This window comes from Galeopterus variegatus, unplaced genomic scaffold (assembly GCF_000696425.1).
Source record: "Galeopterus variegatus unplaced genomic scaffold, G_variegatus-3.0.2 Scaffold6460, whole genome shotgun sequence".
NCBI lineage: Eukaryota > Metazoa > Chordata > Mammalia > Dermoptera > Cynocephalidae > Galeopterus > Galeopterus variegatus.
In genome coordinates this window covers 44,040-59,381 of record NW_007732571.1, presented here as the reverse complement: position 1 = coordinate 59,381, position 15,342 = coordinate 44,040, and the positions used below count along the sequence as shown (strand labels likewise).

Genomic DNA, 15,342 nt, shown 5'->3' with positions numbered 1-15,342 from the left:
AGATAGGGTGTATTTGGGGAACTTGCTTTTTGTCACTTTTATTGAATTCAAACTAATGGATGAGGCACCATTTATACTGATAAGAGAGAATTTTGCTTTCACATCTCCATTTAAAAATTTTTATTAAACTTTCAACCAAGGTTGCAGCTAGGAAGAACACATATGGGGTATTAATATAACTCCCAAGTTGTTTCTGAATTCTCTGGCTCTTTTTTCCCAATCCTCTCCAATTGCCCCTCCATTCCGAATAAAGACCGTCTTAAATTCTCATCACCTTGCTTGAGGTTGGGAAAACTGTTCCTCTATCATCACAATTTCTTCCTCGCTCAAAACTATAACTCCCTTAGAATTTTCTTGTAATATGCAAAGCCACGTTTTGAGAATTTCAAAAATCCTTTACTCTATTAAAGCCAGGCTCTTGCTAATAAAATGTGCTCTGAATTTCAATTTGTCCTTTTTCTATACATGCAAAAATATTTAGAAATTACTATGACCCCTTTGTTCTAGGCCGATCTGCACTCCTCCTTGAGGCAATAAGTATCACTGGGTGAATGTTAGTAACAAGAAGAAACAAAATTTTGCTTGCTTTCTCAAAAGACTGAGTTATACTAGATCTAGTGCTTGGCTCACCCAGAGAAAAAAGGCTCAAACTTGGTTGGTGGTGCCCTTTATGTGTGCACTCTTAGGGACTGGGGAAAACAACCACAGGTATGCCTCAGGGACCAGGAAATTTCAGAGCTTTTTCTCTGCCCTCTTTTTTTCTGAGAAATCTCTGCTTAAGCAAGTATGCTTCTTTTATACAGCTTGAAGAGTGTTTTCCTTTATAAGACCCTTTGTGAATCTGTTCATGTGCTTTGAAAATAAACTTATCTGAAGAAATTGCCTATTGAAATGAAAAAATAGTAAAGTCGGGTCTCAGCTTCTAATACTACCACCACCATCACCACCAGCATCTCAATATTTCAGTTTTGCTTTTCCATATAATCCCATCTGTGCAGATTAGTCTCTCTATTATCGACTGAGACCTCTGGGAATGAGTTCCCTTGCATCCAACAGCTTTTTATCATTCTGGAATAGTTATCAAATATAAATCATGCTGGAATTTTTCCCAGGAAGGTACTTATTCAATTTTAGGAAGATGAAGAGTAGGTATATGCTTACAAAAATGGGTGTAAGCATTACTAAAAGGCTCCTGAAATAAAATTATTCACCAGGCTCTTCTATGTGGCTTGTTAAAAGTAATCTGTTACAACAACAGGTTATGGTGGGAGAAGAGCACACACTAAAGAGGAGAGTTCTAGTCAGAATGAAAACACGTCAAATAAGGTAGACTGTGAGAGGGGAAGGTCTTGGTTTGCTCAGGGATGACATTGGTGTATTAAGAATGTGGTAAAGGAATTAATAAAAGAGATAAATAAGGCCATCCAGTGGAGGATGGAGAAGTCCTGGATTTCAGTCAGTCAGTCAGTCCCACTCTTCAAGCACTATTGGATTTCCAAACCTGTCAAAAGTGCATGTAAAATAAAAATACCTATTTTCTGAGTGAAGGCTTGAGGGACTCTTCTATGAGTAAGTGACACTGTTTTGACTACCTAGAGGTCATTTTTGCTTTTTCTTGTCTTATTTGTTAGGTGAAGCTGCTTGATATTTAAATCCTACCAGGAGGCATATTACTATATTTCCTGGAATTGCCTTTCTTTTTTGACACTGAGATGAAAAATTTTAAGTGCCACAGATGGAAAACATTTAGGTGAGGAGTTCAGTTTCCTACATTTGCAGCTGATTTCTACATATGGCTGGCTAAATTTGGCCGACAGGCCAGCCTGCCATTTATATATAGACTGACACTAGAGCACCAGCCAATCACCAGTCACTTTTCCCATATTGTTCTTTCTCATTCTATTTGGTAGCCGGTGGAAGTTTCCCCCAAGCCCTATTTATTCCAAGGATAACAGTCGCAAAAACATATTAATACATAATACATAAAGAGTTTTAAGTTTTCAGAGTCACTTAATTTTAATAAAAATTTTGTTAAGACCAAATAGATTTAAAAGTCATATTTTTCATAGGTCTCAATTTGAAATTTACCTATGATAGAAGTAAAAACTTACTACTTGACTTTTTTTCCGAAGAACAGAAGTTTCTTGCGGTAGAGTTGTACGTGTGTATTTCTTGCCCCAGCTGGACTGTGAGCTTCTTAAAAGTGGATCTTTCTTATTCCTACGCCAAGCATAATAATTTATATAGAATAAGTGGTTAAGTTTTATTAAATGACTATTGAAAAATTGTTATCCTTTTGTATTTTGAAGTTGTTAGCATTTTATCCTACTTATCAGATTAATCTCTGAAAATAAATGCAATTAAAATGGTTATGAAACCCCATTTCCTCTTAAAGTCATTGACATTCAGAAGAAAGATGTTTGGAATAATTAAATTCTAAGCATTTTTGAAGTATCCTATGTCTGGAAAATAACCCAGAAACCACTGAAAAATAAAAGAAAAAATACTTAGTTATACATGAATTTAGATGCCCAAACTTACTGAATAACAACTCCAAAATTTATTCTGTTTTCTTTTGAAAAGAGAAGCCTAGAAATCTGTAAAGATTAGAACTGACAGAAACCCAAGGGTCAGTAGAGGACTTTCTCTCCATACTGAGTGTTGCATTCAGTTGTGGCTTAGCTCTAAAGATTTCATTTAAATAATGGGAGTGGCGATATCATAACCAAGGACTCCTTCACTTGCTGTGAATCACAAGAACCTTTTTTAGATTAAATTCTAGGAGAAAACCATTTTGAAAAAGTAGCATTTACTGAAAAAGACACATTAAGAATGGAGCAAAGTTCATAGCTTTGACTGATAAATGTTGGTCTTTGCAAAATATACCTGAGCAGGTAAGCATGTTTTGGAGCAAAAACTAATACAATTTTCCTTATTTATTTAAATCCAAGCTTTACACAGTATTGGTAAATTTCAAAACATTTCTGCTGAGCAAAAACCTCAAGGAATGTGTCATTTGAAACAACCAGTTGTCTGAATAATTGGGAATTGGTGTCTTTAAATAACCAAACTACAAAAGATATTATTTCAATTATTTGAAGTTTTATTTTATTTTTTCTCAGAAATAGGATCTCTGCTTGTTTGGTGACCCCAGATCTACTGAGATGTGTGGCATAAGAAGTCACACAGGTCTTGTTTTTTGTGGCTTTTGTAGGTTCCCCAGTTCCTCCTTTGCTCTTCGGTTTCATTTTTTAGGGCAATCATCATGAAAAATGGGCAGTGTGCAAAGCATCGCTCCTCTTGTGAAGATTGTAAATCTGAAAATTGGATTTCCAAACCTGTCAAAAGTGCATGTAAAATAAAAATACCTATTTTCTGAGTGAAGGCTTGAGGGACTCTTCTATGAGTAAGTGACACTGTTTTGACTACCTAGAGGTCATTTTTGCTTTTTCTTGTCTTATTTGTTAGGTGAAGCTGCTTGATATTTAAATCCTACCAGGAGGCATATTACTATATTTCCTGGAATTGCCTTTCTTTTTTGACACTGAGATGAAAAATTTTAAGTGCCACAGATGGAAAACATTTAGGTGAGGAGTTCAGTTTCCTACATTTGCAGCTGATTTCTACATATGGCTGGCTAAATTTGGCCGACAGGCCAGCCTGCCATTTATATATAGACTGACACTAGAGCACCAGCCAATCACCAGTCACTTTTCCCATATTGTTCTTTCTCATTCTATTTGGTAGCCGGTGGAAGTTTCCCCCAAGCCCTATTTATTCCAAGGATAACAGTCGCAAAAACATATTAATACATAATACATAAAGAGTTTTAAGTTTTCAGAGTCACTTAATTTTAATAAAAATTTTGTTAAGACCAAATAGATTTAAAAGTCATATTTTTCATAGGTCTCAATTTGAAATTTACCTATGATAGAAGTAAAAACTTACTACTTGACTTTTTTTCCGAAGAACAGAAGTTTCTTGCGGTAGAGTTGTACGTGTGTATTTCTTGCCCCAGCTGGACTGTGAGCTTCTTAAAAGTGGATCTTTCTTATTCCTACGCCAAGCATAATAATTTATATAGAATAAGTGGTTAAGTTTTATTAAATGACTATTGAAAAATTGTTATCCTTTTGTATTTTGAAGTTGTTAGCATTTTATCCTACTTATCAGATTAATCTCTGAAAATAAATGCAATTAAAATGGTTATGAAACCCCATTTCCTCTTAAAGTCATTGACATTCAGAAGAAAGATGTTTGGAATAATTAAATTCTAAGCATTTTTGAAGTATCCTATGTCTGGAAAATAACCCAGAAACCACTGAAAAATAAAAGAAAAAATACTTAGTTATACATGAATTTAGATGCCCAAACTTACTGAATAACAACTCCAAAATTTATTCTGTTTTCTTTTGAAAAGAGAGGCTGGCTGCTATTGAACCAATCCGACTTCCTTGACTCTCCTCCTGCCTTTTTGCTTCTGATGAGTTTTGCTCATGGTATACCAGGGACTCAGGCTGATTGGCAGGTTTTTCCCTTGCTGCACATAGAACTAGAGGCCTGTGTTAATTTAGAACTTCTCTCAAATACTTCAGTTTTTTTAGGGTGCAACCCTGTATTTTGCTAATTTATTCAAAACCAAAACAAATTGGTGCCCAGAATTATCCATTTTCTGTTTGACCAAGGTATGTGCTCTCATTTCAAAGCAAGCAAGCAAAGAAACAAGCAAACTTGAACAAAGCTAAAATACAGTTCTCCACTGAGTGTTTTTTAATTTTATCTTATTTCACTTTTATTATTTTTGTTGGATAAAGGGCAGCTTTATAACTGGATACAAAAAAAAGAGAAATGAAATTCAAAACAAATTATGTCCTGGTCTTAAGAAAATACCAACATTCATTATAAAATGTATATTCTGAAANACAAATTATGTCCTGGTCTTAAGAAAATACCAACATTCATTATAAAATGTATATTCTGAAAAAAATGAAGTGTTTGAAAAACAAAATCAGGCTGAATTTCCTATTTTCAGGTGAAGGACCATGTTAGAGATCTCCAACTAGGCAAAATTTGTGGTGTAATGTCATGTAGATTGCTGTCCTAAGCTATTTCACACACATACAAGCACCCATGCAAGCATACACACGCTCCACACCAATATACGTAGTTCTACTCTGGATCAGTTTCCATTAAATGAAAGAATAAAAGTACTATGGCTTGCTCAAGTACTACTGGTTAATCATTGAATATCTTCAAGTCTTTAAAGAAGGGATTCAGAAATATGTCATGTGGGAGAATGATTTAGCTAAAATAAATCCAAGGATTTTTGTGTACTCATAATTTGTTTTCTTCTGAGCAATTAATTTTTAGGGTACTAAGAAGGACGCCACAAAGGAGAGAACAGGTAAAGCAGTAAAATAGGGGGTTTCTGTGTCTCTTATGAAAGTGGAAGAGCAGAGAACTGCCCAGAGGTGACAGGTGCACCTCTGCCTCTCTCCAGCAGAGTAAAGAAGAATAAACCAGGAGCGATGGTGCCTTATGCTTTGCAGCTGAACCCAGTATCCTGTCAGTAATGGGCAGGAGAGATCTCACCACCTGTGGTAGCTTCTGAAATGGCTGCGAAGGATCCTGCTTCCTTGTATTTATATCCTGTGTGATCAATCCCATTCCATTAACTGCGGGCTGGACCTAGAGACTGGCTTCTAACAAGTAAAATTCAGCAGAAACGGTGGGAAGTGACTTCCAAGAATAGGTTACAACATGGTCAAGGCATCCATGTTGGGCAGCCTCTCTCACCTTCTCGTTCACTTGCTCCGAGGAAAGCAAGCTGCCATGTTGTGAGCCACCCTGTGGAGAGGCAACAGACTTTGAGGGTCTGGGACTGTGGTGGGCCATGAAAATTCATTGGTAAGCAAGACTGAAACAATCTCGGTCCTTATGGTGCTTTCATTATTACTTAGTAGAAAAGAACATAGATTCTTCCTCAGGCAGCCCTGGGCCTTCATTTAGTTTTCTACACACGTTAGCATGACTTGGGACAAGTTTCTTAACCTTTTTGAACTTTAATTTCTTCTTGTATAAAATGGTTGTGATAAAAGTACTTCTCCCATAGATGTGCTAGAGGTTAAGTGAGATAGCAGTAAGGTTCTCCGTACAGAGACTGTAGCAAGCATTTAATGAAGAGTAAATACTGTGTTGCTGTTCTTTTTCTTTTCTGTATCATCATCATCATTACTGTTGGAAATGGGGAAACACCTTTTGCCAGTTACTGATTTCCAGAAAGAGGAATTATCCCAGAGTACCTTACATGTCTCTCTTGTCTTTTTACTCTCTCCCATCATTAGAGAATTTAGATAATTATTTTTAAATCAGAAACTATGACAGAAAGAAAATCCCTGGATCAGAAAAACAGACCGATTTTTACAGGAAAAAGAGCAGCCAGAGCTGCACCTTGCCTCGGTTCCCAAAGTGCAACGTGATAAAGGCTGAGTGTTACCTGGGAGTACAGAGGACTGCATCACAGGAGGGGACCCTGACATTAGGAGACCTTGGGTTTCTATGGGACTGACAGCACGTAAACCCTTTTTGGGAGAGAGAGAGAAAGAGAGAGAACTCATCCTGGAATAAATGTCTCTGGGAAGGGGAAAGGGAGGGCATTATAATTATTACCCTGGGATATTTCTGGGGAGGTATGTATTTAAATCTCTCTGGAGAGACACATTATCTCTAGCTTCCAAGATTATTTGCTATTCAAAGACTTTCTTTGTTGAGGAGGCCCTGGCCATGCAGATACGTGGAAAATTGTCTCCCAAGGGTTATCTACTGAGAAATTGAGAAAGAATAAATTACCTTGTTGGGCTCTGCTCTGCCTTTTTTTCTCAGATAGTGTCTTTTCGACCAGAAGCATCAAAGTTCCAGAGAAACCTCTATTCAGAAGGAGAGTGAGGTTTTGGCAGGAGGTCCAATTAGCTCTCACACAAAGCAACGTCAAATACTTTAGCAATGACCAGTCATACAGTTGATGTTTTGGCCCTTCTTCCATGGCTGTGCTCTCTTCCTCGATATTTTAAGAACTTGTCAGGGAAGAAGGGTACGAGTTCTGGAGACTCTCTGAGATATCCTACCAACAATTACTATTATAGTTCCACACAACAGTTCATATTCATCATAATAGCCCCATGTTACTGAAGCAATTATTTTGTCCAATATGACTTATCTAAAAAGACGTAAATGTATAATTGAGTTTAGAAAAAAATTTATCTGAAATTATGAGAATCAATAAGTTTTAGGTGTTTAAAAGTATTTGCTTATATGTTATTTCAACTAATTTCTAGATGTTGATGATTTTTAAAAAGAACATTTATAGTGGGTAACCCTCATATTAATGTTCAAATCCATGCTGCCTTTTTTTTTTTTTGTCCTTTTTGAGACCGGCCACACCGCACTCAGCCAGTGAGCGCTGTGAGCGCACTGGTCATCCCCATATAGCAGCCGAACCCGCTCTCCCGAGTGCGCCACGGGCTCGGCCCCATGCTGCCTTTTTTTTTTTTTGTCCTTTTTGAGACCGGCCACACCGCACTCAGCCAGTGAGCGCTGTGAGCGCACTGGTCATCCCCATATAGGATCCGAACCCGCTCTCCCGAGTGCGCCACGGGCTCGGCCCCATGCTGCCTTTTTAAAACTCACTTCTTTCTAGTTGTCTGGATTGTTACAGTGCTAATAACTAAAGCAAATAACAGAGTGGCCTAATCTTTTTTGAGGAGACAGGGAAGGATTCTCGAAGCACGTGGTAGTTAAGCTAAAACATAAAAAATAAGTAGGAGTTCAACAAGCTGGTAGGAGTGAAGTGAGGAGAAGGTTCTAAGGAAAAAGAAGAACAAGGAATAAAGGTGTGAAAGGACTTGGAAATAATGTGCATCTGAAAAAAAAGGCCAACATTGTGGAACTTTCAGAAGAGGGAGAGAGTCTGGAGAAGAAAGCAGGAACCAGATCCTACAAGGGCTCAGAGTTCAGGTTGTGGACTGGGCTCTTTATCTTAAGAACTTCTGGAATATTCTAAGGAGGACACTGTGATAATTGGATAATGGATTGATTGCAAGAGAACAAGATTGGTGAGAAGACGAGTCTAGCAGGCTACGGCACTTCTCTAATCAGGAAATTAAATTGATCTGGACAGAACAAGTGTCATTAGAAACAGAGTAAAGCAAGTAGACTCCAGATATATTTAGGAAAAAGGATTCTATTCGCTTTTTATTCTCCAGAGTGAATCCTGTGTCTTATACACTTAAGGAACACTAGTAAATGTTCACCCATTATGTTGAACACATCAACTACAGAGCATTTTTTGATTTACCTATCTTCCTGCTCTTTTAGAAAGCCAAGAAGAGATTGCACTGAACCTTGTTTCTCAAGTAAAAAAAAAAGTAAGCGCAAAGCTAAATCACACAAAGCAGGTAAATAATTAAGAAACAATTGTTGAGACAATTGTTGTAAATCTACACTTTTCCCAGTTAACAGTCAGATGTGGAAGGCAGAGTATTTATTTTGATATGTATAATGTTTCCTGTGGGGAAAACAATAAAAAAGTGTCTGGAAGTCATAAAGTTGGATACCATTTAGTGCTGCAAGAGACACCATTTCAACAACGCTAATGATATCCATATGACTCCTCCATCAGCTAACAGCTGTCGGAAAAAGGCCTGAGACTTTCTTTTTAAGCACTGAGTACAATTAAGGTGTAAAATCCTGACATGCTAAATTGGCTTGTGGCCCACATTTTGAAGAGTTTTAACTAAGTACTCCTGCTGGAAAAATTGAATTTTTAAAGATATTTGGGTTATTTAATTAGATGGCATTTATCCTTGCACTTAGAGTTCCTACTAGTAGTGATGTGTTTGTGATTAATCCATTGTAAATTGACTCCAAGAAGACAATTTCTAACACTTGAAAGCTTCAAAGATTACAGTCTGTAGCTTCGAGAAGTGATCAGTAGATGGGCTTGGGATAATAAGATTTCACTAAGATTTTAGCAAAAAAAAATGTAAGGAAATGATCTATTTATATATTATTTAGTCAGAAACTCTTATTGAGCCCTGCTATAGGTCAAATTTGTCCAGCAAAAGTTCATGTATCAGGAACTTGATCCTTATTGTAACAGTGTTAAGAGGGTGGGAAATCCAACTATGGTATTTGAAAGGCGAGGCCTTTAAGAGGTGATTGGATAGTGAGGACTGAGCCCTTGTGAAAACATTGATTAACTCATGGAGTAATGAGTTGATGGTTTAATGGGTTGTCATTGGTGTGGTCTGATGGCTTTAAAAGGAGGGTAAATAAGAAGGTTAGCTCTCTCTTGCTTATTCTATTCTCACCATGCGACACACTGCTTTGCTGTAGCATCACTAGCAAGATGAAGGCCCACAGCCTTCCGGACTGTGAACTTCCCAGCCTTCAAAAGTATTAGAAATAAATTTTATTTTCTTATAAATTTCTCAGTTTCAGGTATTCTGTTATAAGCAACAGAAAAGGCCTAATGCAAACCCCCACTGTGCATCTGGAATTATACTACTCAGTGGGAGTATAAGAATTTCAAAAGGTGTATGGTTTTTTAAGGAATATGGTTATTTTTTTAAATTGTAATTATGGTAATGGAACTAAATTAGAAGTATGATGATGGACATGGGAATAGCTGAAGCCATGAAAGTGAGTGTGCATTTCCCAGGGCTGTCACAGAGTGAGAGCACAAGACAGCTTAGCACACGAACATGAATAATAGGATAACTAGAAGGGAGATCCGGTGGGAAGAACTGACACAGAACCAAGGACAGACAGTCCATCGAAATGGTGGGAAATTAAGACCCTAAGGAGGCCAAGTGACAATGGTTTCTACCAAAAAGAGTATTCATATTGTTAAATGTTTCAGCGTATAAGTTAAACCAAGACTGTAAATTGTCCATTGTGCTTAGGAATGAGGAGGTTATGGAAGATTGTAGAAAGTTTAGTTTTCAGCAAGTGATAGGGAAGTAAGCCACATTGTCATTCAAATGTGAATGGCAGGTGTGAAAACAAGGATGGCCAGTCTAAACATCTCATGCAGAAATTTGAACCCGGTTAGAAGTTAGGACAGGAGCAGGAAAAGGTATCCACAGAAGGCTTTGAGAAGATGTGATCAACATTAACGGGAGGGAGGATTTATACAGAGAAATAAAGACTACAGATGTACCAAAACCTATATTCAGTTATTGACATTTTTTTCATTATTAAAAAAAAACATCTGTTTCTCTTAAGAAGCAATAACCATTGCAAACTACTTAATTAGAGATCCACTTAATCTCAAAGCTACTTTTGTGGAGTCTTTTTTATCATCATCCCGGCACCTAAAGGGCACTAAACAATAGGAGACTAAAAACTGTGTGATTAAAGTGTATACAGCAATATATAGAAAAGTATGTAGAAAAAGTATGTTGCGAAAGGTTAGGTGGTTTAAATGAACACTGAATGTACACAACTGATGATTAGAAAGTCAGATTTTAATGACAGTCCTCATGGATTTGTGAAAATTCTTAATTGTTGTTGCTGTTTTATCCTTAACTAAATCTCACTCTACTTAAGCATGATAAAGCCTTCAGTCTCCTGTGGTGATTTCATGTAACCCGTGCAATTCTTTATAAAGCAGTTTCTTCCGGAGAGCTTAGAAGTGTCAGAATTTATGAATATCCAAGGCCATTTGATTTGATTTTGTCTCTGGAGCATGTTTGCTAATGCACAAATATTATTCATTAATGTGCTAAGGGGTGTTCACTAAAACTGAGCTGTGGAATTACCTTAACTTCAGAAAAAAGCCACCACTCTTCTCAGGCGAAGAATACTGATGAGGAAAGTCCTGCAAAGAACTGCGAAGGTGTAGGACAGTCCCAATAAATAAAATACATGTTATTGCTTTTGTTAATATGTGTGGAAAAATAATTAAATCTACATTTTTCCATTAATCTGTTTGGAAGATTTTATCTGTAATGGAAATAGTGTAGAAATTCACTAGTGTGCCTGCAGAATGGTTAACTTTTGTTGTTTCTTTCTTTCAAAAAGAAAAAATGTACTCAGCCCAAACTCTCAGGTAGTATGGACTCTGATTCTGTCATGGTGTTCAGTACTTAGGAAACAACCAATGATTTCTTACTTTGTATATAATAAAATAAAATATATTTCCTATGTAACAGAAGCTGAGAAGTTGCCAGTTTAGGGGAGGCATAGTGGCTTCATGTCATCTAGGACCCAGGATCCTCCTTTATTATTTCTCTGACATTCTGAGAATCATGCTTCATGACTGCTGGCTTAAAACAGCTGCTTGTGCTCCAGCCATCACATTTAAATTCCATTATTCTGAATTTTAATACCATAGATCAATATTGCCTACTTTTGAAACTTACATAAATGCAATCATAGTGTATGTTCCTTTGTGTCTACCTTGTTTATCTCAAAAGTATGGTTATTGTATGTATTCATTGTTACTTCTAGTGATAGATTTTTTTTATCATTGATATATGGCATTACATTGTAAGAATATACCATAATTTATTAATCAATTTCAGTGTTAACTAACAGTGGGAAGATTTAAAGATTAGTGTTGTTTAAGAACATTCTCTTTTTGTGAACAAATGTATGTTTGTATTTCTGTTAGGTATATTCTTACAAGTGGGAACAGCAGAGCATAACTTGCACCTAATATCACCTTTAGTAGATATTACTAAACAGTTTGAAAAGATGTACCAATTTACATCACTTCCATCACTGTAAGGGAATTTCAGCTGTTCTACAGACTCAGCAACACTTAATATTGTCTTTCTCTTTGATTTTTAGCAATTCTTATTGGTATTACATTCTGATTTTAATTCATATTTCTCTGATATGTAAGGTAGAGAAACTTTTCATATATTTAATAGTTATTTGAGTATCTTACCTTGAAAAGTGTTAAATTTTCTGCCATTTTTTGACATTCTGTACTGTTCTTATAAATTTGTAAAAGATTTTTTAAATACACTGGATGTGAGTCTATTGTGGCATATATATACTGGAAATATACACTCCAACACTGTGGCTGGCATTTTTATTTTCTTAATGTTTTCTTTTATGAATCTAAGTTCTCAGTTTTAGTAAAATTCACTTTAACATTATTTTCCAATATAGGCAGTACTTTTTGTGTCCCATTTAAGAAAACTTTGCTTTCTTCAATAACATGATTATTATGATCCTATTTCTATCTAAATAGTTATTTTACCATTCATATTTAGATCTACGATCTATGTAGAACTGATTTTTATATATGGTGTAAGGCAGGGATAAGAATTAAATGTTTTTTCTATGTGAAAATCCTAATGCCTGAGCATCATTTATTAAAATGCCATCTTTGTCTCTATTCACTGCAGTGTTATAAAGTAACTTTGTTTTTAAGTGAATTACTACATCTGTGTCTGGATTACTTCAGGACTTTTTTTTTTTTTTTTTTTTTTTCTGCTTCCTTGGTCTATTGGTCTTTTTATGTACCGATATCATACTTTCTGAATTACTATAGCTTCATGACACATCTTGATTTCTGGTAGCATAAGTGCTCCAGCTTTGTTCTTCTTAGTTGTCTTGGCTGTTCTTAACTCTTGATATTGCCACGTGAACTAGAAAATAAGCTTGTTAATTTTTTTAAAATGTAGAGATATTTTTTTTTTTTTGACCAGTATGGGGATCACAACCCTCAGCACAGTGTGGTCCGCACCATGCTCAGCCAATGAGCGCACCTGCCATCCCCACATAGGATCCGAACCCATGGCCTCAGCACTACTAGCGCTACACTCTCCTGAGTGAGCCATGGGGCCGGCCCAAAAATGTAGAGATTTTGATTAAGACTTCATTGCATTTATAAATAAATCTGTTGGATATTGGCATCCATACAGTATCAAATCTTCCAACCTGTGAACTTGACATTTCCCTCAATTTATTTAAACTTTCTTTAACTCAGTGATATTTGGGGCTTTATTTTTGTTGCTGTTTTTGTTGTTAGTTTTAGTGTAGATGCTTCATATCTTTTACTGGAAAATTAGTGGGTTTTATTTCTTATGATATAATAAATACTATTATTTAAAATTAATTTTCTTGTTTGTAACTGATATATAGCAACACAAATGGTTCTCTATTTTAATATGTCTAGTGACCTTGCAATATTCCTATGCTAATTCATTTGGATTTTCTACATGAAGTTATTATGTCATCTATAAATAATTTAGTTTTATATTATCTGTTTCATTTATTATTTGTCATATTACTATTTTTTATCTTTCCTTATTGTACAGTCCTAGGATCTCATATTCAAGGTGAATTGGTGTATTGATAACAGGTGTCCTTGCCTTGTTCCCCATTTCAGGGAAAGACCTTAAATATTTCACCTTAAATATGAAGTAATAAATTTTTAATAGGTACTATTCATCAAATTAAAAAGTTTGTTTTAAATTTAATTTGATAAGATTAGTTATAATGGCTGTATATTTACATCTAACAAATAATTATCCATTACCTATTAAGATAATCACATGATTTTCTCATTTATTTAGTTATAGTGATTAATTATATTGCTTATTTTATATTATTAGACTAACCTAATATTTTTCAAATTAAGTTGTAGTTCTTGTAAGTCTCCAACTGCCTCTATGTTGCCCTGCTCCAAAAATCTAACCTTTCAAGGATCCCAACAAAGAGCTTATACTGTTTAATTGGGCCCCTTTTCCTTTACAGATCTTGATCATTTTTTGTCTCACTGGTGTTATAAAAATAAAGAAAAGCCATTCTGTTTCACTGTTTCTCATTTCACTTAGCTCATTTCTCTGACAGTAGATTTTGCAGGGGTAACTACCAAATGCTGGACTCATTCTCTGCTCCTCTCTTCTCGTTAATGTTTTTGATCTTCATGTCCTGGCTTCCATGGCAGATGTGAATAGCAAAAATTTTGTCTATAAAGAAAATGAGACCATCAATAACTGTGCGTTACCTGCCTGAACCTGAGCTCTTATCTCTCACACCATGGCCAAGAAATATCAATTGCTCATAGAGAGACAGTAAATAAAGAAAATATTGGAAATATTGGCTCACTTCTCTGTGCTTCTCCTTTCTCTAGAATCTTGTTTTCTGTGCTTTGGCACCTCACTTATGCCTTCAAACATTTTTTTTTAATTCTATTTTTTTTTTTTTTTTAATATAAACATTTTTTTTTAATTTTTTTTTTTTTTTTTTTTTAATATTCCTGGTGGGAAAGTTGATCTGCTACTAGGTCACCATTTTAATCCAAATATCTCCTTGACACAGTGATTCCTTATTTACTCTCTAAACCTCTTAGTCTACTTTCTAAGAGTTTTCATCTCTTTTCACCATATCATCCTTATTTTTTCTTATAATTCTATTTTTATAAAAAATAATAATTTTACCATTTGCTGTCAGACAAATTTGTTTAATAAACTTTTAAAACAAAATTATGGTTAACTATATATAATATAAAATTTACCGTTTTAACTAGTTTAAGTGTATAGTTCTGAGGCATTAAGTACATTCACATTGTTGTGTAACCATCCTGATCCTTCATCTCCAGAATGTTTTCATCTTTTATTTTTTCAAATTGCTTAAGACAACCCCACCACCTTAAATGCACATATAGATTCCTATACATTCTTGTCGGATTTTTATACATTTTTTCCCATTTACATCATTTTATTTTTTTATTTTTGTTTTTTCAATTTAATTTAATTTAATTTTACTTCTAAAAATACATTGTACTTGATTTTCATGCCCTTTTACCCATTCCTCTCCACTCTCTCCCCTTCCCACCCACATCATATCTGTGCAGTTGGCTTAAATAGTTTAAGGAATTTTTGTAGTTATTCTGTCTTCTTCCCCCACCCTTTATTTGTTTGTGTGTTTGAATATTTATTTATTAATTTTTAGCTCCAAAAATAAATGAGAACATGTGGTATTTCTCTTTCTGTGCCTGACTTGTTTCATTTAATATAATTTTCTCTAAGTCCATCCATGTTGTTGCGAATGGTAGTATTTTGTTCTTTTTCATAGCAGAGTAGTATTCCGTTGTGTAGATGTACCACAGTTTCCTTATCCACTCATCAAATGATGGACATTTGGGCTGGTTCCAGCTCTTGGCTATTGTATACAGAGCTGCAATAAACATTGGAGTACAGGTATCCCTTTGGCATGATGATTTCCATTCATCTGGGTATATTCCCAGCAATGGGATCACTGGGTCATATGGTAGATCTATCTGTAATTGTTTGAGGAACATCCATATTATTTTCCATAAAG

At 35.4% G+C, this 15,342-nt stretch overlaps 1 long non-coding RNA gene across 1 annotated transcript; it reads right to left on the bottom strand.

The window, feature by feature from the left end:
• Nucleotides 1-3,192: 3,192 nt before the first annotated feature.
• On the bottom strand, nt 3,193-5,710 carry LOC103606308. The gene is made up of 3 exons (XR_551869.1): nt 5,596-5,710; nt 3,949-4,057; nt 3,193-3,317 (listed from the first exon to the last, which is right to left on the bottom strand). It is a non-coding gene; the product is annotated as an uncharacterized LOC103606308 (long non-coding RNA).
• Nucleotides 5,711-15,342: the final 9,632 nt, after the last annotated feature.